This window comes from Artibeus jamaicensis, unplaced genomic scaffold (assembly GCF_021234435.1).
Source record: "Artibeus jamaicensis isolate MK-2021 breed Jamaican fruit bat unplaced genomic scaffold, CSHL_Jam_final scaffold_3307, whole genome shotgun sequence".
NCBI classification, from domain to species: Eukaryota; Metazoa; Chordata; class Mammalia; order Chiroptera; family Phyllostomidae; genus Artibeus; species Artibeus jamaicensis.
In genome coordinates this window covers 2,213,706-2,237,148 of record NW_026522040.1, presented here as the reverse complement: position 1 = coordinate 2,237,148, position 23,443 = coordinate 2,213,706, and the positions used below count along the sequence as shown (strand labels likewise).

Genomic DNA, 23,443 nt, shown 5'->3' with positions numbered 1-23,443 from the left:
AATCTGTGGCTTGCCTTTTCACCTATTCTTAATTTTAATGCAATATAATTGATCAATTTTATTCCTTTATGTTTAGTGGTTTTTAATGTCCTGTTTACAAAATCTTTGCCTATCCCAAGATCTTGGAGATATCTTTCACTTTATCCTAAAATCTCTAGTGTGTAAGTTGTCACATTTAAAGCTACCATCAAGTTGAGGAGGGTATGGTGTTAAATAGAAGTTAAGGTTTGATTTTCTTTTTTCTTATGGATATTCAGTTGAAGTGCTGGATGGTATTACTTTCTTCCAGTAAGCTTACACTATCTTCTGGTAGTTTATTTTTTTATTAAAGATTTTTATTTATTTATCTTTAGAGAGGAAGGGAAGGAGAGAGGGAGAGAAATATCAATGTATGGTTGCCTCTTATGCGTCCCATGCTGGGAACTGGCCTGCAGTTCCCATGTGCCCTGACTGGGAATTGAACCGCGATCCTTTGGTTCGCAGGCCTATGCTCAATCCACTGAGCTACACCAGCCAGGGCTGGTAGTTTAATAGAGCTGGGAAGTTCACTTTAGTTAAACTAAGCCTAAAGTGGTTTCAAGTTCATCTGCCATTTTTTCCCCTTTAACTTCTTTATTTACACATATACATGTTCCAGATCAGTCCATTATACTATTTTGTGTGTTTTACATTTCAAAACAACATTGTGATATACATCAGATTCTGTTTTCTTTTCCTTTTCTTTTTTCTCCTTCCTAAACCTTGTGTTTTAAGATTCTGCTCTGCTTTAAGATGTGAGATTGAATTAAAGCACAATATTAGGTGAATCAGTACAGTTTTATCTACATATACCATATGTTCATTTTACCATGTACTTAGCCTATAAGATTTTCCCTCAGTTCTTTGCTGCAATGAGTATCCTTGAATATGTCATTGTACGTATCTTTTGCAGGGTAATTTTGTAATGTATTCCTAAAAACGGAACTGGACTATCGACTGTAATACACATATTTAATTTTACTGAGCACTTCTAAATTGCTCTATAAAACATACCAGTTTTTTTGCATGAACCCACAATCTTTAGTTTGGCCCCGTCCCATGGATGATCTTTCCAAGGATCCTATCTGAGATTACATCCCAAAACATGTTCTTCTTTTTTGCCTTGTTTCTATTTTTTAATCAAAGTATAATTTACAGAGAGTAAAATGTGCTCTTCTTAGTGTACATTTCTGCAAGTTTTGACAAATGCATGCAGTTGAATAACTCACTACCACCACAGTTAGATAAAACATCTCTACCAACTTCAGAATGGTTCTTCCTCCTCGAACTTCCAGTTTTTCCTAGTCAGCTGCAAGAGATGTGGAAAACTCTGCTGCACGTTCCGTAAACTTTCTGCTTGGTTTCTTATTCTCTCCTGACCTCTTGTACTCTGTATCTTACGGCTTCAGCAAACACCTTGAGGGAGAAGTCACTGAATGTGAGGTCATTCTTCCAGACCTTGTTTCCCTCCAGATGTGGGCCCTCAAAACTTGGTTTCTGCAGCAGCTCTCTGATGCCTTCGGAGTTTGGTTGTAGGGGATTTTATCCAGATTTTCTAGTCGTTCTCAGTGAGAGCGTCAGGCTGCCACAGGCTGTTAATTACATCATAGGCAAACATCTGAGTCGGTCTCTATACATTAAACAGACTCATGAAGACCCTCTTCCGAAACTTTTCCTTTGGTGTGGATCTCAAAGGGTCAAAGAAATGTCATTGTTGGCAGCCATGACTACCCCAAGTGTTCAGTCATGGAAAGGGCTGGGGAGTGGGACAACTAGATCCCAGTTACGACTCTGCTACGTATTAATCATGGGACAGGGAATCTGAATCTGGCTCCTTTCTTCCAAATGGGGGCAATAAAAACAACTGGTTTTACAGTTTTCTTTCAAAGATTAAATGAGATTACAAATCAAGCGCCCTGCCCATGGTAGGCATTCAATAACTTATAGATATCATTATGTGACATATTGCCATTTCTCTAGGAGCTACAGAATACACTCCTCTCTTAGAAATGATGAAGAGGGGGTGGGAGTAGGTGGTCCCTCCATGCTAGCTGCTGGAAAGGGTGAACTTGATTGAACTTGTTTTATTCACAACTGTAACAAGACATACACAGTACTTTTTTCCGTAAAAATTTATATAAAATTTTTACAGAAAAACCATTTGAGTTGGAGGGATCTTAAAAATCTATTCCAAACACTTCATGTTATAGATAAAAGAATTGTGAGGCCGAGAGTGGTTAAATGACTTGGTCAAGGTCAGTTCACTTGTTAGTATATACTTAAGTGACCCAAATTCTCTAAGATCACATATTTCTTCCCTTCTAAAATCCTTCTTGCTCTCATATTCAACTGTAAATGTAAAACAGAGACAATTCTCAAGAGACAATTATTAATGTTTTATTGTTACTGGCTCATTCTAAAACCCATAGATCTATTTTTAAATATTTTATTTTAATTTCTAGCCACACAAATTATGGACTTCCTGCCAACTAAGACTGAAATAGCTACTTACCATTCCTTTCCCATTCCAAGGATGTGTCCTGTAGCTTTTCTTTCTTCTGTTATTAAGAAATATTCTGCCTTATCCTCTCACGCATAAGATAGAAAGGAGGTCAAGTAAACCGACAGAAAGCAGCTTTGTTCAAATTCGCCAAGTGAAAGGGGCCCAGGGGACCTCTGTTGTGCGGGGCACTGGATGAACAGGTGGCCACGTACATCCCTGGCACTCTCCTCTGTGGGTGGGGACACATCACCAGCATCACTGCCACCCTCATAGTTTCCACCAAAGGCAGCATCTTGAGGATCATTTTTTTGGAGGGCCCCTATGTTCAGCACATCTTTTAGCAGCGTGTATTCTACTAAAGGACAAACCAGCCCAAACCCCATATGGACCACATAACTTGGAAGAGCTTCATGATCACAGAGCATCTCATAAAAGCCTTATGGAACAGCCGTTCCCTGGATCTGCCCCGGGTGCCTCCTTCTGAGAAAGGGATTTTCAGCCTAGATGTCTCCTCTTCGAGAGAGCATCCCTCACCACCCGGGCTCCCTGGGCCTCTACCACAACATGTTGTTGTATTTGCTCACTATAGGAAATGTGTGCCGTTTGTGCCCCACAAGAATGCCAGTTCTGTGAAGGCAGGGCCCTTGCTACTCACGGTGTGTCCAATTCTGGCTCAGAGTACTCACTCAATAAATAAGTGAGTGTGGGCACGTATCCTTCCAGTAGTACCGTCAGGCTGCGTCAGCCCCCAAGTTGGAATACTGGCTTCACTACTTACTAACTGGGTGACTTAAGCCAATGACTGGAATACAGTGAACTTCTCAGTGCTTAGCCTAAGATAAAAATGCGTGTCTCGCTAGGTTGTTGCTGTCATCAAATGAGATAGACGTGGGCGATGAGATTAGAACAGGGCCTGGCGCTAACCCTTCATACGCAGTGGTTGTTACTATTCCCACAATTAAAGTACAGCATATTATTGTAAAGGAGTCATGGGGAGGTTATATAAATATTCAAGTTGAAATCAGGGGGTCTTAATTCAATCACATGAACTCCAATTTTTAATTAATTGAAACCAGATCCTTCTTGTTGGCTGGACAAAGTTATTCGTTTTTATAAAGGGTCCCTAACTCAACCTTTGTGGTAACCCCCTGTTATAATAAACTATCATTTGAGACCCTCTCCTTCACCCAACCCCTTGGTATCCACTTGGAAAATGGCATCTTTTCGTGAACACATGTGGTAAGATTTTTAAAGTAGAATTTTAAACACTTCTTACCAATGTGTATTGGCAAAGATTTTCCAACGGTGTTGTCAGCAAGGTGCTACTTTCTGTTTTTTGTACTGCTGAATGGCTTTCACCAAAGGCATCCCAAGGCTTTTAGGAAAATCACTGCTCTTGGAGCACCAAGATCGGGAGGAGAGAAAGTTCCTTCTTTCCTTTTATTACACCTTGATGCTCCCCTAGTGAATGAATGCTTTCATACAAAACCCACATTCCCCCACATGCTAGCTAATCAAAGGTGCAATGAGCGAGTAGCGCCTGGCTCTGTGCCACTGGCCGGGAAGGAGGCCGTGGAAGGAAGACCCGCCCGTCTACCCGAGAGGCAGCCCAGCTCTCTCTCCTTCTGGTCCCCGAGGTCTTTTCCTTCCTTACCATGTCCGGTCCAGACGCACCCTTGTCTGCAAAGAATTTCAGCAACTACCCGTGAGCCGGGTCAGCCAGCATCTGTGCGTTGGACAGTGAATTAAAAGCTGTGGCTTAAGGCATCCGTGAGTAAAGGAGCACCCAGGCTTCTAGTTGAAAGTTCCAAGGTAACTGACAGTAGAGAAAGATCTTAAAATAAGGTGTGAGAGTTTTATCACCTTTCCAGCCCTTTGATCCTAAAGTCTGAGAACAGAAAGAAAAGTATATCTGCAGAGAAACTCCACTTTTCGTCACTCTGCCATTCACTTTATGCTTTCTCTTAAAAGCTTTTCTAGCTTTGTCTCACTGACAAGACAATTAGCCAGAACATATACATAGATTCTAGAGACCAAAAAAAAATTTTTTGCCACTGATAGTATTTTCTTCCTCAGATTTGAGAATAAAAATACTGCAGGAACAGGACGCAGGGAAAGGGAAATTAGGCAAATAAATACTGACCCTGCCAATGGTTTGGAAGAAGATACTGTCATTTTTTTTTTCTTTACAAATTTAAATGTCTCTTCATTGGTACCTGTACCAATCCACGCAAGTAACTTTTGCTTCCTCCTAGTCTCCTGTGCCTTCCCCGAAGGCTGAGGGTCAAGGATGGGAGGCCCTCTGGGGCGGGTACTGCAATCCACATCAGCACTTGACTGCAGGGAATTTTTCTTAAGGTGAAAATTCCTGGGCACTTCTGAGATGTATCCCATCCCATATTAAAATAAATATCCCCAGAAGATTCTGATATGTAGCCCATCTGAGAATCCCCCCTTTAGGGTGACAGTATATTGTAAGTGCCATTAGGCCAAGTACGAGGCTCTTTGCTCATAGTTGTATGCCCCGCCTCTTCCTGGCACACACGGGGCACTCAATCCATGTTTGTTTATAAACTTCCCGATAGGAACACGCTTGGTAATTTGCCCTCATCTAAATTCCATCCTCTAGTACCTTGCAAATCACTTAGCGAGTGGTTCTTAATCAGGAGGTGGTGGGGGCGTGGACAAGGGAGCCGAGGTAGCTTCGGGAAATCAATAAATGCTAATGAAAGCTCAAACACACAAAATTTGGCGCAAAGTTTCGGGGAATTCGCAAACTTCCCTGAAACTCGTTCATGATTTCTGTTTATTCATTTACTCATCATTCATTTCGTAATGCCCTAGTAGGCACTGACGGGGGCTCAGAGATTTAAGGGACCAGATTACGCATGAGGTTAGGCAAGATTTCGGCTAGGAGAGGGCTCACAGTTTCCTTGTCCTGTTCTCAGATATATATAGAGAAGACCTCCAAAATTTGGCCCACAGGGGAAGAAAAGGAATTTCAGTGAGATCTGGAGCGCCGACCACTTTCTGGCTTTGTAAAAGAAGTGTAATTGTATGTTTCATCACTCTAACTAGACATTTGGCTCCTTTAAGGCAGGGCCTACATCCCGTGTGTATGTGGAACGAGGCGGTTCAGATGTGTGCACGATACAATAATGGACGTGTGCATTCGTGCCGAGTGGGAAGAGGCAGTCCATATTCAGGGAAGGGAGCTAAAGGTCGCCTGAAGTGGCTGTTCAGAATAAGGAAATGTGTGGCGGCTGGTTTTGCTGACGAATTCAGGAGCCCCGATTCCTAGTGTGCAATCCAGCCTTCCTCGGATACACACGACTCACAGGTGACACCGTAGGCAGGTTTGATTTGTTTATTTTTTACCTGTAAAACCAGAAATGAAAATCTAGGCCTCCAGGACCAATTCCTAGCAGTGCTATTTCGAACCAGCCCCTTGACCTTGACAGAGGGTGGGGGTGCAGGAAAGTGCGAGGTATGTTCTTAGGTCCTGTTGGGACCCCTGTTACTTTACTAAATGAAAGGCAAGCATCCCAAGGCCAGCGTTGTGGTTCCCAGACTCACACTCGTTAGCTTCCCTTGTAGTATCACATTGGGGCAGGTTTACGGATGTGACGGTGACGCATGGTCACAGTTATTATTATTTTGGTCTAATGTTTAATGTCTATTGCTGTGTTTCAAGTGCGAGAGAGTTCACTCTAGGCGATCTACTAGCACGTTTCTGTAATCATTTCTCACCCTCCACCACCTCCTCTTCTACCGACGGGTCCAGTTCCTAACCATCAACAGCAGAACCTTGGGCGAAGCAAAGGGTCTTTGAGAGTCTGAAGCTTTGCAAGCCTGAGGGCTGAGCTTAGAGACGGGATGTTCTTCACCGTGTTCTAAGGCCTTTGTCTGCGACTGTTGCTGTGTGTCGTGCTCCCTGTTTTGTATTAACTATACCACCTTCTCTACCCCATTATTTACAATAATTTAGGGGTCGCTTCTTTAATAATTGTATTTCTTGCCTCTGGGATACACAGTATACATTTCTATCTATGCCTCATTTTCCCTTTAAGGGCCTAGCTAAGAATGAAACCTGAGGGGAACTACACAATATTGTATAATATATAGTCTACATTAATAAAAATTCATTCCCCTTAATTATGCTGCCATTTCCCTTTTATACCAGGTATCACTAAAACATCCCAAGAGCATCCAGTCGAGTTCCACAGGGATTGGTGATCAACCAGAAGGCGTGGACGCGGATATCTGATTGCTTGCCTGTAAGTACAGTTTATGGGACTTGGGGGCAGGGAGCTCTTCTCTTAGCAATTCTATAGCCGCTTGGCCCGATTTCCTAAATTCTTGCACCGAAAGATGAATTGTGAGAAGCCAAGTTTTCTGCGATGCCCCTCCCCATTCGCTTACCAGGCAATCTATCAAGCTCAGAAAGAATTGTTTTGTAATATGATCTTTTGCTTTATTCTTTACATTTTTCCTGCATATATAATACCTTAAGCAACTCGGTCCCTTTTCAATATAGAAGTCCTCCCTTCCCACAAAGAATGCCAGTGACGTGGGGGAACATGCAGAAGATGAGTCAGTGTTCCCGGGGGAACGAGCCCACTTGGCACAAGCCCTGGTGACGTCAGGAGCGTTAAGTGCGCTCACTTTCAACCCACTCTCCTCAGCTGGGGCAGAACGTCTACCAGCAGAAGGTCTTCCTGGGCAGCAGGAGGAGGGGATTTTAAAAGGTAGGGGATGGAGAAATTGAAAGGAAACTTCCCTTGTGCACAATTTTGCCAAAGTTGGCACCCGTAGGAAAAACAGTTTTTCAGGAATTTAGCGTGGTTCTCAGGCAATTATTGCTTCAGGATGCTCTCCGTTACACCCTCCATTCGTTTGCTTATGGCCACCACGGCAAAATACCACGGGCTGGGTGGCTGAAACAACAAAGATTTATTTTGTCAGAGTTCTGGCGGTTAAAAGTCTCAACCAAGATGTCAGCGGGTTTGTTTTCTTCACAGGGTTCTCTCCTTCACTTCCAGATGACACTCTTCCCCTGTGTCCTCACGCGTCCGTGCTACCGTGTGAGTCTGTCTGGCGCCTCTGTGTGTGTGTGTGTGTGTGTGTGTGTGTGTGTGTGTCCCAATTTCCTTTTCTAATGACCTCATTTTAATTTAATCGCTTCTTTGAAGACCCGATCTCCACGTTGGGAGGTGCTGGGGATTAGGACTTGCGCGTATGGATCTAGGGGAAGACAATTCAGCCCATAACACCCCATCATCACTTCTCCAACGTGCTGATGTTCAGCTTATTGCAGGTGGACTTCTAACCCTCCTCTCCTGAACGCCCTTAACCTCTACGACACGCTCAGAGCGTTTGTTCTGTGCTGCAGTTCGCTGGAGTTCTCTGTGTGTACAGCTCTCCTTTCCCTGTGGCGCTTCATAATTTTTGAAATTGAAAAATGTGCCTTTGACATCTCTCACAACCCTAAAGGAGGGTTGGGGCACAGTAGACATTTAATAATATCTATTGAACGACTGAATGAATAAGTAAATAAGTAAATGAAAAGATCAGATTTAACCTCTGAATGTACAATTTGTGTACTTTAACTATCTTTAAATGATGGTTGTCAGTGGTGCTTTCTCTTTATTTGCCACCCCTCTGTCCTCGACAACAGGTGGAAATAGGTCAAGGTCAAGGCTGGTGGGGGGGGGGCAGAAGGAAAAATGATTAACTGATGGCAGAGAGCTACCTCTCTCCTTAGAGAGGTAGGAAACAGACAGTAAACGGCATGCATTTGCCCCAGATAAGGTCGCTCTCCCTTGAGAACACTGTTTGGGAAACCCAGAGGGAGGGATCATGAGTTTTCATTGAGATGGACTTTGAGGGCCTGTGAGGCTTCCAAGGGCATAGGTCTAGAACGTAGGGGATATGCAATTCAAGCTCAGGTGAGACCTAGAAATGGAGATGTTCACGGTCTAACCTCTATGCAGGAATTAAAACCATGACAGTGGGTGACGCCACCTAGACAGATTAGGTGGAATGAGGGGAGCTGGGCTTTAAAAATGCCACCCAAACTTGTATGTAGCAAGTTTCCCTGTTAAAGAACAGGAGAGAGAGCCCCTTAAGAGAAAGAAATCTCCCTGTTACTTCTAATGAGGGTTTGTAAGAACGCGTGTATTAGCAAATGTGTATGTCTAGCTATTTCTCTCTCCTCTTATTTCTTTAGGTCTTTTTAAAAAAATTTCTCCCCAAGGACGTGCCCCTTAATTTTTAGTAAGGGAGGAAAGAAGGGAGCAAGAGAGAGAAAATTGATGTGAGAGAGAAACATTGATCACTTACCTCCCCGACTGGGGATCAAACCTACAACCTGGTTATGTGCCTTGACTAGGGATCGAACCCACGACCTTCATGGTGTATGGGACAACGCTCCAACCAACTGAGCTACTTGGCCAGGGCTTCTTTGGTCTTATTTTATTCCTTCTTCTTACTTCTCTTTTGTGGGATATGCCCCAAACCACTTTGGAGGGCTTGCTCCCCTCTAGCTAAGTCTACTCTTAAGTATGTGTTTAACGCCCCAGCTGTCTGTCCAGGGGTCCCGCACATCAACACCTTCCTTTGAAACCGTTTTCATCAGCCAATCAGAAATGATCAGACTGGATAGTGGGAGAGACCCAGGATTCCGTCCAAAAAGACAGAAGTCAGGTCCCTTTCAGGGTCAGGTGCCATGGAATATTGTCTTGTCTAGACAATAAAGGGACCAACTGGGGATAATGCACCTTTTGCTCCCTGAACTCGCTCCTTAGTCCATTGTTCCCTGCTAATCTCCCCACACCACCTGTACTTTAGTAGAAGCTTTGGAAAGAGTTTCCAGCTTCCCAGCAAGGCCAAAGTGGGGGCTGGTGGAGTGTCCGTGGGCCGTGAGTCATGTCACCGTAACAAGCTTCTCCTCATCAAACATCATATCTAACAGGGTCATGTTTACCCCGGAGCTGAATTTCCCTAATTTTTCCTGCTAACTGTGATGCAAGGAAAAGGGGGAAAGGTATTTGCTTCTTTTTTATCTTCCAACGTGTTATTTCTTTTCCTTTAAGTTCTCTGCTTGCTTATTTTTCTCTCTCCCTTAGTTCTCTTTGTTTAGCAGAAACCCTTGATCTTTCCTTGGATTGCCTGATTATTAGAAAAAGAGGCTGCCCGAGGTCTGGAAGCTTCTTCCTTCTTGTCTGCATACCCCCACCCACTCTTCAAAAAGGAACTTAGAGATACCAGCTTTCTTTAAATAACTTCTTGTATACTTTCCTCTTGGTGTTCTTCGAGTAGCCAGGAAAAAGATTCCACTTTTTTCATAGCAACCCCCAAAAATCTCAGTGACACTGGCATCAGTGATTTTTATGCACATTGCTGTTTACCTACAAGGAGAAAGGAGAAACTCTGAGGTCAAGAGGAAACAGTTCTGCCGTCTATGAATGGGCTGGGTGAGCTGTTCCAAATGAATGGTGGCCAGCTGCCAGCAGAGGTGCCTCCCGACTGTGTTTCATTAATTTCAGGCAGCTGAAGGACTTGGAGAGAAAGACAATTTTCCCATGAACATGTAAAAGAAGTGCTTTCAGTTGTGTGCAGGCTTTGCCCTCGTTTTAGAATAGCATAAATGGGAGACTTTACAACCACGGTGGGCCAATATTTTTGGAGTCACTTGAAGCTCCAGATGGAGTGGAAAGAGAAGGGTTTTTTTTTCTCCTTCCTTTTTCCTTGAGTTTTGTTGAACACACCTCCCTGGACACACTCGACAAAGTGTTGGGTCTCCCGTTTAATTCAAGTGTGTCCGGACTTGTTACAGCAAGATCTAAAGGGATCTCTCCCCCATTGAAGGTCTCTCACACAGACTTCTGGTTATGGATGTGGAACGAGGCTCATATGTGAGAAAGCCTTGAGACCACGCCCTCCCTATGAGTCTCACCCCAGGGAGACTGCTTTCGGGTCCCCCTCATGGGACGTAAGGAGGAAAACATACAGTGAGCTCAAGTTTGCTTAGGGACTGAGAGAATATGAGGGACACAGGTACCTGTGATCTCCCGACATGCTGGAGACCTTCATAATAAAGAAGGTAAGAGAACATTCCAGCATCACCATGTACAGATTTTTGGCTCAATGATGGCGTTTTCCAGGCCAGGGAATTATACCTGGCCCTCAGAAGCACCTCTATGAAAGCACAGCCCTGCCTAGCATGGTGATTGATGGAAATCTGTTGTGCCAGAGTGGACATGCTCTGGCGGAGGGTACAGACAACAAGGAGAAAACAGACAATGGTACCAGGAGTTCTTGTCTAGAACTTTCCAGCTGTTAGTTTCAATAAGCCTGGGTTCGTATGCAGTAAAGAGAAACAAAATGATTCTGTTATATAGCTTTCAACCCAAACACTCAAGTCTTGTTTTTATTGTTATTCTATTACAGTTGTCCTGGTGCTCCCTCTTTGCCCTTGTCCGCCCAGCCCACCTCCAGTCCATCCCCACACTGTTGTCCGTGTCCTCAAATTCTTACCTAGGTTCCGACTCTGACCAAATTTGTCCAGTTCAAGGACACGGACTCAACTGCTTCCCAACCCTGCTTTGGGATGTTCAGCAAAGCAGAGTTGTGAAAATCTTGCGCTATTCCGTGCAACAGACCTCCAGTGGAATCAAGTAGAACAAGCCTTCAACCCGCGGAGGCGAAAAATCTGAGACATTTTCCCTCCCACTGTTCTTTGTATCTCAGGTCCAACTTCGTGTCGAATTAAATCTAGATATTTTCGAATTGACTTTTACTAAAGGAGACGGCAGAACTGCATTCCCGGAAACAGATATTTTAGGCCAAACTTAATTCTTAGATTTTTTTTCCTCCTCCTCTTTTTTGCTTAATTCAAAACAAAACGTCTATCATTCACTCTAACACCCGCCTTTAAGAGCTGGAGACAAATGGAGTCTGAATATTCACGCCCATGTGGTACAAATGAGCTGTGATTTCAGGATGCTGGCTGTTGTTCTGACAGGGGAAAAGTGCGATGGACTCATTTAATATTTTTGGCTGAAAACACTTTGTTCAAGAGGGATGGAAAAGGCCAACATTAATATTGAGTCCTGTTATTTAATGACCAAAAATGATATACCGGGGAATGGAGCATCCTGGGTCTGGGAAAAATTGGATTGATCACATCCAGAGATGGAGGGGGGGGGTGAATGCAAACATATGGGGAGCCGGAAGGAAGGGGCGCTTCTAGAAAGCACTTTCTCCCGGTTCTTCAAAGAATTCCACCCTTAAATATATTATGCCCGCAGTTGTAAATGTGATTCCATCACAGACGTACAAAATGTATAAACATAAAGACATGTGTTACAGTGAGAGACTCGGGGGACGTATCTAGCTGCCTCCCACAGATCGCTTGCTGATGGTTTAGAAATAAAAGATGTAGTTGGGGATGTTGGGGAGGCTTGTGACCGCTATTAGCACCATCTGTCTTTCTTCTTGTTCTTCAAACATATATTCAGTCCCTCATTAAGTTATTCCTTTTCCAGCTGTATATTGAATTGGACCTCCTCCATCCCAGGTGCTTTGTTAGGTCTGGGCTGCATTAGCAGTTTGAGCGTTCTTTCCTTCTCTCCTATAAAACGGACTTTTGTTTTATTCCATGCAATGGAAAATTTGGTGAATCCAATAATGTGGTCCTTGACGTAAATTGTGATTTCTGATACTTTTATTTGTTTTTTCATTGGCCTCATCTTGGCAAGGAGTCATAATATTTTAAATTTCTCTGCCCTCTCATCCACCTATCATACTTAACTGTGTGGTTTTTGGGCAAAACACAGCGATACACTGGCTAGATCTGTAATTCTACTTTTCTGTGGGTCACTTTGAAGGATGATGCATAATTGACCCTTGACACCATGTTTCCTAAATTCTGGTTTTCATGAAGCATTTTTTTAAATTTATTTATTTATCTCCAGAAGGGAAGGGAAGGAGAGAGGAAGAGAAATATCAATGTATGGTTGCTTCTCATGCGTCCCCTGCTACAAACTGGCCCCTGCTGGGAACTGGTCTGCAACCCAGGCATGTGCCCTGACTGGGAATCAAACCACAATCCTTTGGTTTGTAGCCCCGTGCTCAATCCACTGAGCTATACCAGCCAGGGCCATGAAGCATTTTTTTAAAGGGGAGGTATAACAGTAGTTTTGAAGTAATTGGAAAGTAAAAGCAAAGGAATGGTGCTGTGGGAAGGTTTTATGGGATGCTCATAAGAATCCAAGGTGAGAGACCCAGGGCGGATTTGCCATGCAATCGATGGAGCTTAAGGTGTAGGCTCTTTCCCTTGGACAGATTCCCGCCCCGGCCCCTTGTGCCTAGTAACACACATTTAGCATTGTGTTCTCTCTCTTAAGGAAGGCCTCCCACAACACCTGGGTCTGCCCTGAGACCGACACACACAGATAAGCTTAGATGATACAGCGAGTTACTATAGGTAAATAAGCGAAACAAAGAAATGGTGAAGACTGAGACGTAGTATTCATTGATCTTTCCATTTAGAATGAAGTCAGCTTATTTTCTAAGGTGAAACCCACTTAAAACGAAATAATAAATGAGTTTGCCAAAGCACAAGTGGACATAAACAGGGTTTTGACTTCATTTATACACATCAGATAGGAACTTCCCCTAACGTGGAGCAGGCCCAGGCCTGTGGACGGCACAGGGTCCTAGGAAGGGGCTTTGAGGAAGAAGAGCAGGGATGATTCCAGATAATCCCATGGTCGTTTCGTCACCGAGGATCTTGCCATCGTCTGCCTGTATTACGAATTTATAGGTCGTGGGAGATGGAGTTCAGTAGTGTGATTAAAAGTACAGACAGGGAAGCCCGGCTGTGGGGCTATAAATCCCTGCTCTACCATCTACTAGATCTGTGACCTCGAGCACTTTCTCTGGGCCTCAGTCTTTTTATCTGTAAAATGGGGACACTAGGACTGTTATAAAGATTTAAAATGATATTCATAAACTTGTTAGAACTGGGCTGGGTAAATAGTGGGTGCTATGTTACCATTGTCTAAGTGAGTAATTTCCCCATCAGGACCCACGTGGAGCCCACCACGGGCTCACTGGTGGGGTCGGCCTTGCAGGTGTGTGTAGTGCCTGGCCCAGCCCATGGTCAGCCATTAGCGAAGGAATCCAGAGATCAGGGGTCACAACCCTGCAGCCTGAGACCCCCCCGCCACTGACCTGCAGATGTGCTTCCTTTGCTCAGCATGGATTTTTTTTTTTTTGCTTTTATTTGGATTCAAATGCTCTTAGGGATCCATGCATTCTCCATTTCCCCACAGGCCACCACTCCCCAAATATAGACCCCTGTGGTGCTTAAAAGCATTTGAGTCTGTCCTTCCTTGTGAAAAGAGGGAGCCCATAATATGTGAAGAGCCCAACAGTGATGGTTCCTGTGTCAGGAGTAGGGAGGCGGGGCTGATGACGATGTGCACTGTGAGTCGCTCTCACTGGCTGGGGCCCTGCGTGCAGGGTTCCAATGAACCCACCCATCTCTGGTTCTCTACTAACAGTCACAGAAGTGAAATAAAAAATAAGTTGAGTAGGTACCTGCTTGGAACAGGGATGTGCACGGCCCAATACCCGAAGGTCATTTTCATTATGGACTGAGCTGACCGAGGCTGTATTGGTCATGCTGTGGTCAGGAGCAACTCAAAAGCTCAGTGACATAAACAAAAAATGTTTGTCACTCATGCCTTCTCCCTAACCCTGGATAGGCAAAGGTCTCTGGTCTGTGTCATTGTCATCCTTACTTGGGGACATTAGCTGACAGCTGCTTTCTGGAGCTATTGCTGGTTACCAGGGTAGAGAGAAAGGAAATCTCCAAAGGTTCTCGTATCAGCAATTAAATGGTCTGCCCCAGCAGTGATGTGACACTTGGGTTCACAGCTCACTGGCCAGGACCAGTCACTTGGCCCCAGGAGACCACAAGGGGGCCAGCAAGTCACAGCTGTGGCATTATTTGGAACTTGGGTTCTCAGGCCAGAAGCTTTTCAGTAAGTTCAACTCAGCAAATACTTATTTTCAGTAAGTTCCCCTGCATCTGTAAGGGCACAGCAAAAATTAAAATTAAAAAAAAATAAAATAAATAAAAGGTCGGCCAACCCACCGAACAAACAAAATGCACTTTGAGGGGTTAGCAAAGATCTGAGCCCTGACATTGAACAGCTTCACACTGGCCCAGGAGAAGCAGAAGTTCTGAAACATTTGAATAGCAAAACCATAGAGCAGAGATCACCAAAAAGAACAATGACAACAAGTCCTGGGTTGCATGAGTGACAACTAAGCCCCTCCAACACCGAGGCCCCTAAACTTCCCAGTCACTAGCCCTCACCTGCTTATTCTCCAAACCCAGAGTCCTGGATGCTCAGCTGCTTCCCGGACCCACGGGGCAGTCACTGAATGGAGACGGGAGTAAATTTTGGGTGGGTCCTGATGCCAGCACAAAGCTTCTTTGATTGCTCCTCCTCCTAAGCAAGAATATTCAAGTTCAAGGGAACCAGCCTCTCATGGCTAGGGTCAGCTCAGCCTCTTTGCTATGTAACATCTGGTTTTGAAATTCAGCCGAGACCCTGACTTAAATCTGTTTAACTTAAAAAGCAGCAAGAGAACATCTTGTTTTCATGACTGCCCAGAGGCTGAGTGTCAACAAATAAAAGGTCTGTTTGGGGTATTCGGAGTGGAAAAGTTAGTCGTGAGATGTCCTGCCACTGGGGGAGATTTATTGCGGACTGTTTGTTTCTTGGGATCGTGAACCAAAGTTTGAAAAAAGCAAGTGGGCTGGCTTTGTTTAAGTCAGCGAATTTCTGTTTGATGGTGGGTGAGAAGCACGCTTTTACTGTCAGACGGCCCCTGAGCTGGATGGGTTCTAGAAGGATGCCTTCACTGGTGCCACCTGCATTAGCTGTGTGAAGGTCACGCCTTACGTGGATTCCCCGTGCCACTCTAAGATCATTATTTCTATATCTCTCACACAGGACCTGAGGTGGGAAAGAGGGGGTGAGAATAGTTGGCCGTCCCTCTAACCTCACTAGCTCCTTCCCTCCTTCACTCCTCACTTCGTTGTGGGAGAAGAGTGGAGAGCACTTTGATTTATCAGCACCCAGAAGAGAAAGTATCTGACACATAAGAGACGTCGATATGCATTTTCTTAATGAATACAAACGCTAGTGTTCATGTCTCCTTTATAAATACACATCTATATGTGTTACTCTCATCCCTGTTTGGAAAAGCAATTTCTTCTGCAATGGCTTATGCTAGCCCCTCCAAAACCGCTAAGTCATTCCCATGGTTCTCTCTGATAGCAGCTTGTGGTTTTTCCTTCCTCATCCTCATCCCAATTTATATTTTATTTATTGCCTTTCTCCACCATCAGACTATCGGAATGATGAGGGCAGGGTGGTGGTATTCAGAACTTATATGCCCCAACGACCAATGTAGCCAGTGCATAAATGGTACTTGAAAATATTTGTTGGATGTTTCTATTGATGTTTTCATGGTCGTAGAGCCTTAACCAGTCTTACTATATATGAATTTAAACACCACGAAGAAAACAGTAGGGTTACAATGCAGCTGAATATACAGGGGTCAAACGGGTTCATTTGACCGCACACTCTCCTTAAGGTCACAGTGGGGCGGGTTGGTCTAACCATCTCTCCAGTCTCAAAGTTGTCAGGGCACATCCGCCATTATTGCTGGCCAAGATTAATGTCATGGCACGTGATGATAATTTAGGGTTGACTTTTCTCTCAAATAATTGACTCATTCCTAGTGGAATTAAATCTATGACTTTAGCCTTATGAGCTACATTTTGGCCCACCAAACTACCTGGTAAAGACAGTACAAGGACCTGTGGTCAGAAAGATGTGTTGGGTACCTGGTGGGCATGTGGCTTAAAATGCACATCCGTTTGTCTAGTGGTCCCCGTAGACGTTTTTGAAGGTCACGCAAAATACGAGCATTTCAGCTGGAGAGGGAGCAGGCTGGATCCACTTGTTCCATTTTGCTTTGGCCGCCCGTGTAGACAGGGTAGAGGTGGGGATGATTTGTGAGTTCCAAAGGCTCTCTAGAGAGATGCTCATGCGTTTACAAGAGGTGCAATTCCACAATAGTCTCTTGCTTTGTATACTTGAAAACATTCCCAAAGCAACAAAATGGGATGCAGAAAAAATAATGAGAGAGAAGAAAAATAATACTCTGAATTCTGAGCAATTCTACTTTAATAGGTTGATCTGTCTGCCAGCTGGCCACATTGTTGACTACTTGTAATATATACTTTTGGTAGGCCGCATTTAGTTCTTGGAACTGTTTATATTAGACTGCAGAAACTTAATTACTCTAAAACTGGCAGGACTCACTTTGGTTACTTAATAGAAAATTGCTTAGTCATCTTTATACATAGTGCGGACAGCATTGTGTGAGTGTGAAAAATTGGAAAATGGCAAATGTGCTCCAAAGAGATGTTAGGTCAGGTAGGAAAATAAGAAGGTGACTGTTTTTTCAAGAGGCTTAGCAGGTGGCTGCCACATGTTCTAATTTGACAGTCTAGGTGACTGTGGATTTGAAGTCCTTGATTGCAAGTTATTTCTCTGGTTTGTTTTTTGGGTGGATTTTGTCAGAAGCAAAACACTGCTGTTTCTGCTTCTTAGTTTGTATTCTAAGCCTAGATGTTTCAAGGTTCATGATTTTCCAGCAAGAGAGGGCGGAACTCCAGCATCAACTGTCAGGACAGCTTTCTTCTTTTCAGAAACAAACAAGGATGTCATTTCAACCCCGTTGTCACAAAGACCCCCCCCCTTTGTCCCTTTGGATTTGATTATATAACTTACCATCCTTGAACTACTACTGACTTCCAAATGTGATACAGATTTATAGAGCTTCAGCAGGAAGCGGGCAGGCAAAAGGAGTTTCTTTCTCGTGTTTTGGAGTTTGAAGTGGCGCCGAGGGGCTCCGGCTCTTCCAGGAATGCCCATGGCAACCTCACACTCTTCCTGTGACCTGGGCTGGGGCTCCTAAGAGAGATGGTGAGAAAAGATAAAAGCCCTATCGCCAGTGCGTAGTGACACCAGGCCTGGAAAGGGTAGGTTCCCAAGCAAACATCCAGAACAGGGCCTTATGTTTCTAATTACCGAGCATGGTCAGAGAGCAAAATCAGGCAACACTTCTCTTTAGACTGATGGAAGCATTTAAATCAGCTCTGAATGTCAGTATTTTCTAATTATGATGGAGGAGTGGCAAGGAATCTCCAAAGGCCTTGGAAATTTGGAGTGTTTCAGGTCAACCCCGATTCTCTTCGTTTCTTATCCATCATATGTCTGCTTGATCCTTCTTTCTCTTTGAACGTCACAGAACAAACGTATTCCCCCAGTTAGTAAGCCTAATACCCCTCTTCCTGAAACCAGAATGTCTTTCTAAGACCAGGTTCTTTTGCACTAGAGGAAAACAACTTCACATCATTATATAAAGTGGAGCTCCGTGCTACACCATCACCACTTCCAAGGTTACTAAGAGCTCAAATGGAGACATGCATTCTGGCAATGCGTTAGCTGACATTGTCTGCTAACCAAGTAAGTCCTTTGCACAAGGAATGCCCTAGAATCCATTTTAAGTCAATAAATGTGAACCTAAGGCTGACGATAAGATACAGTTATAGCCAGATCTTTGGGATTACAATCTTCTAGGAAAGACAGCCATGTCCTTAGTAATTAAAACACGAGCTATAGACTAAGTATTGCAATAGAAATATAATGTGGGTATCAGGGCAAACTCATATCTGTGTGTTCGTGGTTCAGAGATTCTAGAGTCTTATCCTGGTCTTAAGCCTATACTGCGAGACATTCCTTACATGAAAAAAAGTCCAGAAATCCTCAAATTAATGAACTGATGAAACTACCATCTAAATGATTCACGTGAAAGCAAAGAGGAAGCAGTTTGGGTGCTTTTCAAACCCAATGTATTATTATTTGTTATTTAATTGCTGTATGAAAATTAAAAAATTATTTAATGTATTATTATTTATTATTTAATTGCTGTATAAGATTTTTTAAAGATTTTATTTATTTATCTTTAGAGAGGGAGGGGAAGGAGAGAGGGAGAGAAATATCAATGTGTGGTTGCCTCTTGTGCGTCCCCTGCTGGGAACTGCCCTGCAACCCAGGCATGTGCCCCAACTAGGAATCAAACCATAATCCTTTGGTTCGCAGGCCCATGCTCAATCCACTGAGCTACACCAGCCAGGGCTGCTGTATAAATTTATATGTTTAAATTATGTACCTATTATGTCTAAGGGATGTAGTGGATAATGTCCCTTGGTTCAGTGTCAGAGCCTCTCATCTTTGATTACACACTCCTAGAAGATTGTCTTGTAACTTGCTTCAGGATTCCAGATGCACTAAATGCATTTGATGGTCATGATGAAGAGAAGTTGAAAAAAACTCACCAGGGAGTAATTAGTCCCTGGTCCACAATAACATGTCTCATGTACAAAGATGTTGCCTTGCACAAAGTACCTCCAGGACATACCTTTGAATCATTCCCAACACTGTACACGGGTTTTCATTTGACCATCTAAACTCTGTCACCTTGCTGGTATCTTGTATTAACAAGATAGCTAACTATCTTGTTTTGATCTTGCTTTTGATCTTGTTTTTTTTACCACCAAACTGGAAGTATTTGTTGAAAAGCCAATTACAAGGAGCAGACTCATGGCTTGCTGACATTTTAGAGCTGAGTAGACCAGAAAGACCACAAGGTCGTGCACAAGCAAAGCTATTGTTATGTAAAATACGACAATCTCTGTGCCATACTTTCAACTGATGAAGACCTATGACCTTTGCTTTCAAATAAACTGCTCATAGGCCTTATTGTGCAATTTGAAGTATGATCTCTCTTCAGTGCCTTCCGCTTCTTTTGTATTTGCCAAGAGTTTCATTTTCTTAGTAGCAAGGGCCCAGGCACAGCGAGATGGCCCGGCCTAAAAGTCCTTCAGTGGGAGAAGAGGTGGGTCACTAGTGAGGGGATTGAAAGGGCCCATCCATGCTTTGAGATTTGACCTGTACCACACCTCACATTTTATTCCCTCTTTTCTCCGAGGTTGTAACGTTTTTAGAAGATAGATACCGTGTCTTACACACCTTCACGTCTCTGAACTACGTAAGGTTACTTCCCACAGTACAATCATTTTGTGGTAGGAGTTGGAAGGACTTCCAGCACAGTTATCCAGCAGAACTTTCTGTGATGACATAAGTGTTCTCAGTCCTGTCTCATGTGGGAGCCACTAGGTACAAGCGACCACAGAACACTTGAAGTGCACTACCAAGGCTGAGCACGTGTCTCATTTTATTTCATTTTAATTCATTTTAATTTTCATTGCCTCAGGTGACTAGTAACATAGAATCTTAAAAATATCTTTCCCCACAGTCCTGTAGGGCTGGCTGTTTCCCTTCCACCTGACTATTTCCACTCAAGGGCTTCATGCTGTCTCAGCAGCCCTACCCATTGCCAGAAAATTCTGTTGGGGCCAGGACCCCAGGCCTTACCACATCAGAACTAACCTCTGTTACCAGGAATACATTTCGAAAGCACATTTATACTTTTTTCTTTCAAAGCTATGCATTTTTTTTCTCACACAGACACGGGCAGGTTGAAAATCCTTAAGGTTCAAATCTATGCCTTATTACTCTTCCCTAGGGGCCAAGACAGCAGCAGCGGCCATGTGCTTGTTCCAGTTCAGTATTATCCCATGTCTTTCAGTCTAATTCTCCTTGAATTTACCAAAGAAAAATACTTTCAACTTTTGGAAAGGGCACAGAAGGGATTGTGCTCCAAATTTTCACTTCTTCCTCTTCTAGGAAAAGCTCTCAGGTTGATTTAGAGATCAGTATAATGGCAGTCCTGGTTTTCCACTGATTGGTTGAGGTTAAGGAGCTGGTATGGAAGTCCTGTATGTCTTTGTCACCTTTCTTTAAATGAAGGTAAAGGAATTACCTCTCTCCAGAGGGAGGATCAAACAACGACAGCCGTAGAGTTTCGAACAAGAGGAAGTGCTCTAAATAAGGTAGTAGCATCTGTGACAACATTTGAAGATGCGACTACAATTTCTAAATGTGTTGTCTTCCCAAGCATTGAAGTCAGTATACGAATATATACACACCATCACTTCACAAATCCCCAAGGTCCGAAGTGTCCATTAAATTGGACAAAGAAGGCACAAAGACATTGGTCTTAGTAACATTAAGGCTGTCAGTTCCCCTGTTTTGCAAATTAAAAGTAGAGAAAAAGTAATGATAAAAGACTGAGCAGGAGAGGAAAGAGGACACAAGATACCACTGGTTAGCTCAGTAGGGCTTTGTGTTCTAGATCCGACTGGTTAGTGAACAGAAGCCATGTGAGAAGGTCGAGTTCTTCACGTCGTTCTCACTCACTCCTATTTCTATATTGCTGGTCTTCACAAATGTGCCTTGATGATTTCTTGTACTTCCTTTTTTTTTAAGTAGCACAGATTTTTGGAACAAGATGGTGAAGGTTGAACTAAAGTTAAGTCCAAACTGTATGTTACAATCCATGTGTTTATTTGGTTTTTGGGTCCCAAATGAACCATTCGGTTCAGAAAAGAGCAAAGCAGGTTGATAAATGGAAATTTTTTTTAAAGAGGACAAAAGTTCATTTTCTACAGTCAGAGTGAAAATATTGCCAGATTTACTGTGTGACTACTGCAAATGTGGGTTTATATAACTTTCGAGATTCATATATAATCTATTACCAAGGTCTTTAATTCTTTTTGTAAACACCGATCAGTCAATAAAATACAGAGCCGAATCAGCTCGAGTTACATTTTTTATATCCAGAATGATAAAATCTAGAATCAAAGGCTAATGGTTCAAATTAGCTCTAATTCCTCAGTGCCTATCATGTTTCAGTAGTTCAATAATGAAAAGATTTTTTAAAAGACTGCATCTATTCACAAATGGCCTTAAGAACAAAGTATGTAGAAAGTAAAATATCAATAAAATATTTAAACACTAGTTAGAACAATGGAGGAGCTGTGGCAAGGCAAGATATTATTAACTGCCAGAATGAATGATAGAAGTTCAAGGAGGGAGCCGTCACTTCCAAGCTGAAGTCCTTGGGCAAGGCATCATAAAGGAAGTGGAATTTGAGCCAGAAATTTGTAACTGAATAAAATATGGATGGTGAAGAGAATAGAGAGCCTATTCCAATGCATGGAATGGTATTAATAATGAAAGTGCGGAAGTGAAAAATTATATGACACATTTCAGAAGCAGTAAGATATTTTTTATCTGGGATGCCATGGGATGATCTGCTTGAAAGAAGGTTAATGCTTTTTCTAAAATTAAAAAAATGTTTAGCCATTGATTTGAGTGAGCGAGCGAGCGGGGGTGGGGGGGGAGAGTCAGAGACAGAGAGAGACAGGAAGAGAGAGAAAGACATTGACTCGTTGTTCCACCCATTTACATATTCATCAGATGACGCTTGTTTGTGTTCTGACCAGGGGGTCAAACCCACGACTTTGTTGTATCCGGACCATGCTCTAACCCACCGAGACACCCAGCCAGGGCAGTTAATGTAATGATTTCTACATAAGCAAATTAGGAGACAATGCCCTTAGATATCAAAATGTTTATACCCGGAAAGAAGAAAACAAGGGCGTGTCATGTTTGATGCATCTATCTTTGCTGGCTTAGAGAGCAACTATAGACCCATGTTACATGGAATAGGATGACACCTTGAACATCATCTGGTCCAATTATCTCATTTTACAGAGAACAAAAGCTTGAAGATGGTCAGTAGGTCTCCTAATTCTGAGTCCAGGTCGTTGTTTGCCAAGGATTTGCAGAGGAGGGCGATTGAAGATTTGGGATGAGTGAAGATAATTTGAAGAGCAGAGGTGGAGCATCTGATGGAGTGTGTTCCACACAGAAATCACTCAGTATGTGTCACATGAAGAGAAGTATCACTGAGTTGCAGTGATGACCCAGCTAAATTAATACAAACCTTTAGGAGAGACAAAACATGGCCCCTGGCCTGCACCCCCAAGCCCCCGAAACTCATGAACAAAAATCAAAAAGCAAATGATGAGTGTGACCCAAGGCGGGAGATGGGCATGACAGGCCTGGTAGAAGCTTAAAGAAAAAACGAAAGTCTGAACAGTAAGTTCCGGGAAGGCAGGGACCTTTTTAATCTTGTTCACTGTTGACTCCCCAGTGTCTAGAACAGAGTCCAGTACACAGTAAATGCTCATTGAATTTTGATGGTATAAATGCTTTTGTGAGGCTTCAGTGAAGTAGTTGGACCATGAGATTTGCAGTGGGCACATAGAGATGACTAGCCACCATGGCTGCGAGTGTTGAAAGACTCGGGCTCCTTGCAATAACAGAGAAATAGTTCTGTTGTGAGTGAGTCTGTAGTGGATCACAGCAGGAAGGCATGTATTGAGGAAGGTGCAATGCAAGAGAAAAAACTTGAATATCTCAAAGAAAAGGGTGCAGCCCTGGCTGGTGTAGCTCAGTGGATTGAGCGTGGGCTGTGAAACAAAGGGTCGCGGTTTGATTCCCAGTCAGGGCACATGCCTGGGTTGCGGGCCAGTTCCCCAGCAGGGGGCATGTGAGAGGCAACCACACACTGATGTTTCTCTCCCTCTCCTTTTCTTTCTCCTTCCTTTCCCCTCTCTCTAAAAATAAAAAAGAAATAAACTATATTAAAAAGGGTGCATTGATGTGCTCCAACACATGGCCATCCTACTTTATGAATCTTACAAAGAAGTAACAGTAACATGGTGAGGGCTTAATAAAAGTTTGCAATGCTTAATTTAATTAAGATTTCTGAGACATGATCATTTTATGATTT

The 23,443-nt window shown here is 43.3% G+C and overlaps 1 protein-coding gene across 5 annotated transcripts in view; it reads left to right on the top strand.

Moving 5' to 3' along the window:
• Positions 1-23,443, top strand: part of CALD1 (caldesmon 1) — a 189,411-nt gene that overhangs the window by 56,237 nt on the left and 109,731 nt on the right. For 4 of the 5 annotated variants that reach the window (XM_037165801.2, XM_037165805.2, XM_037165806.2 and 1 more), the window contains exon 2: positions 6,705-6,798. The gene's annotated coding sequence lies outside the window, so the exon portion shown is untranslated. Of the gene's footprint in view, positions 1-5,488; positions 5,577-6,704; positions 6,799-23,443 lie in introns of those variants that run through there. The other variant, XM_037165802.2, reaches the window with a different exon arrangement.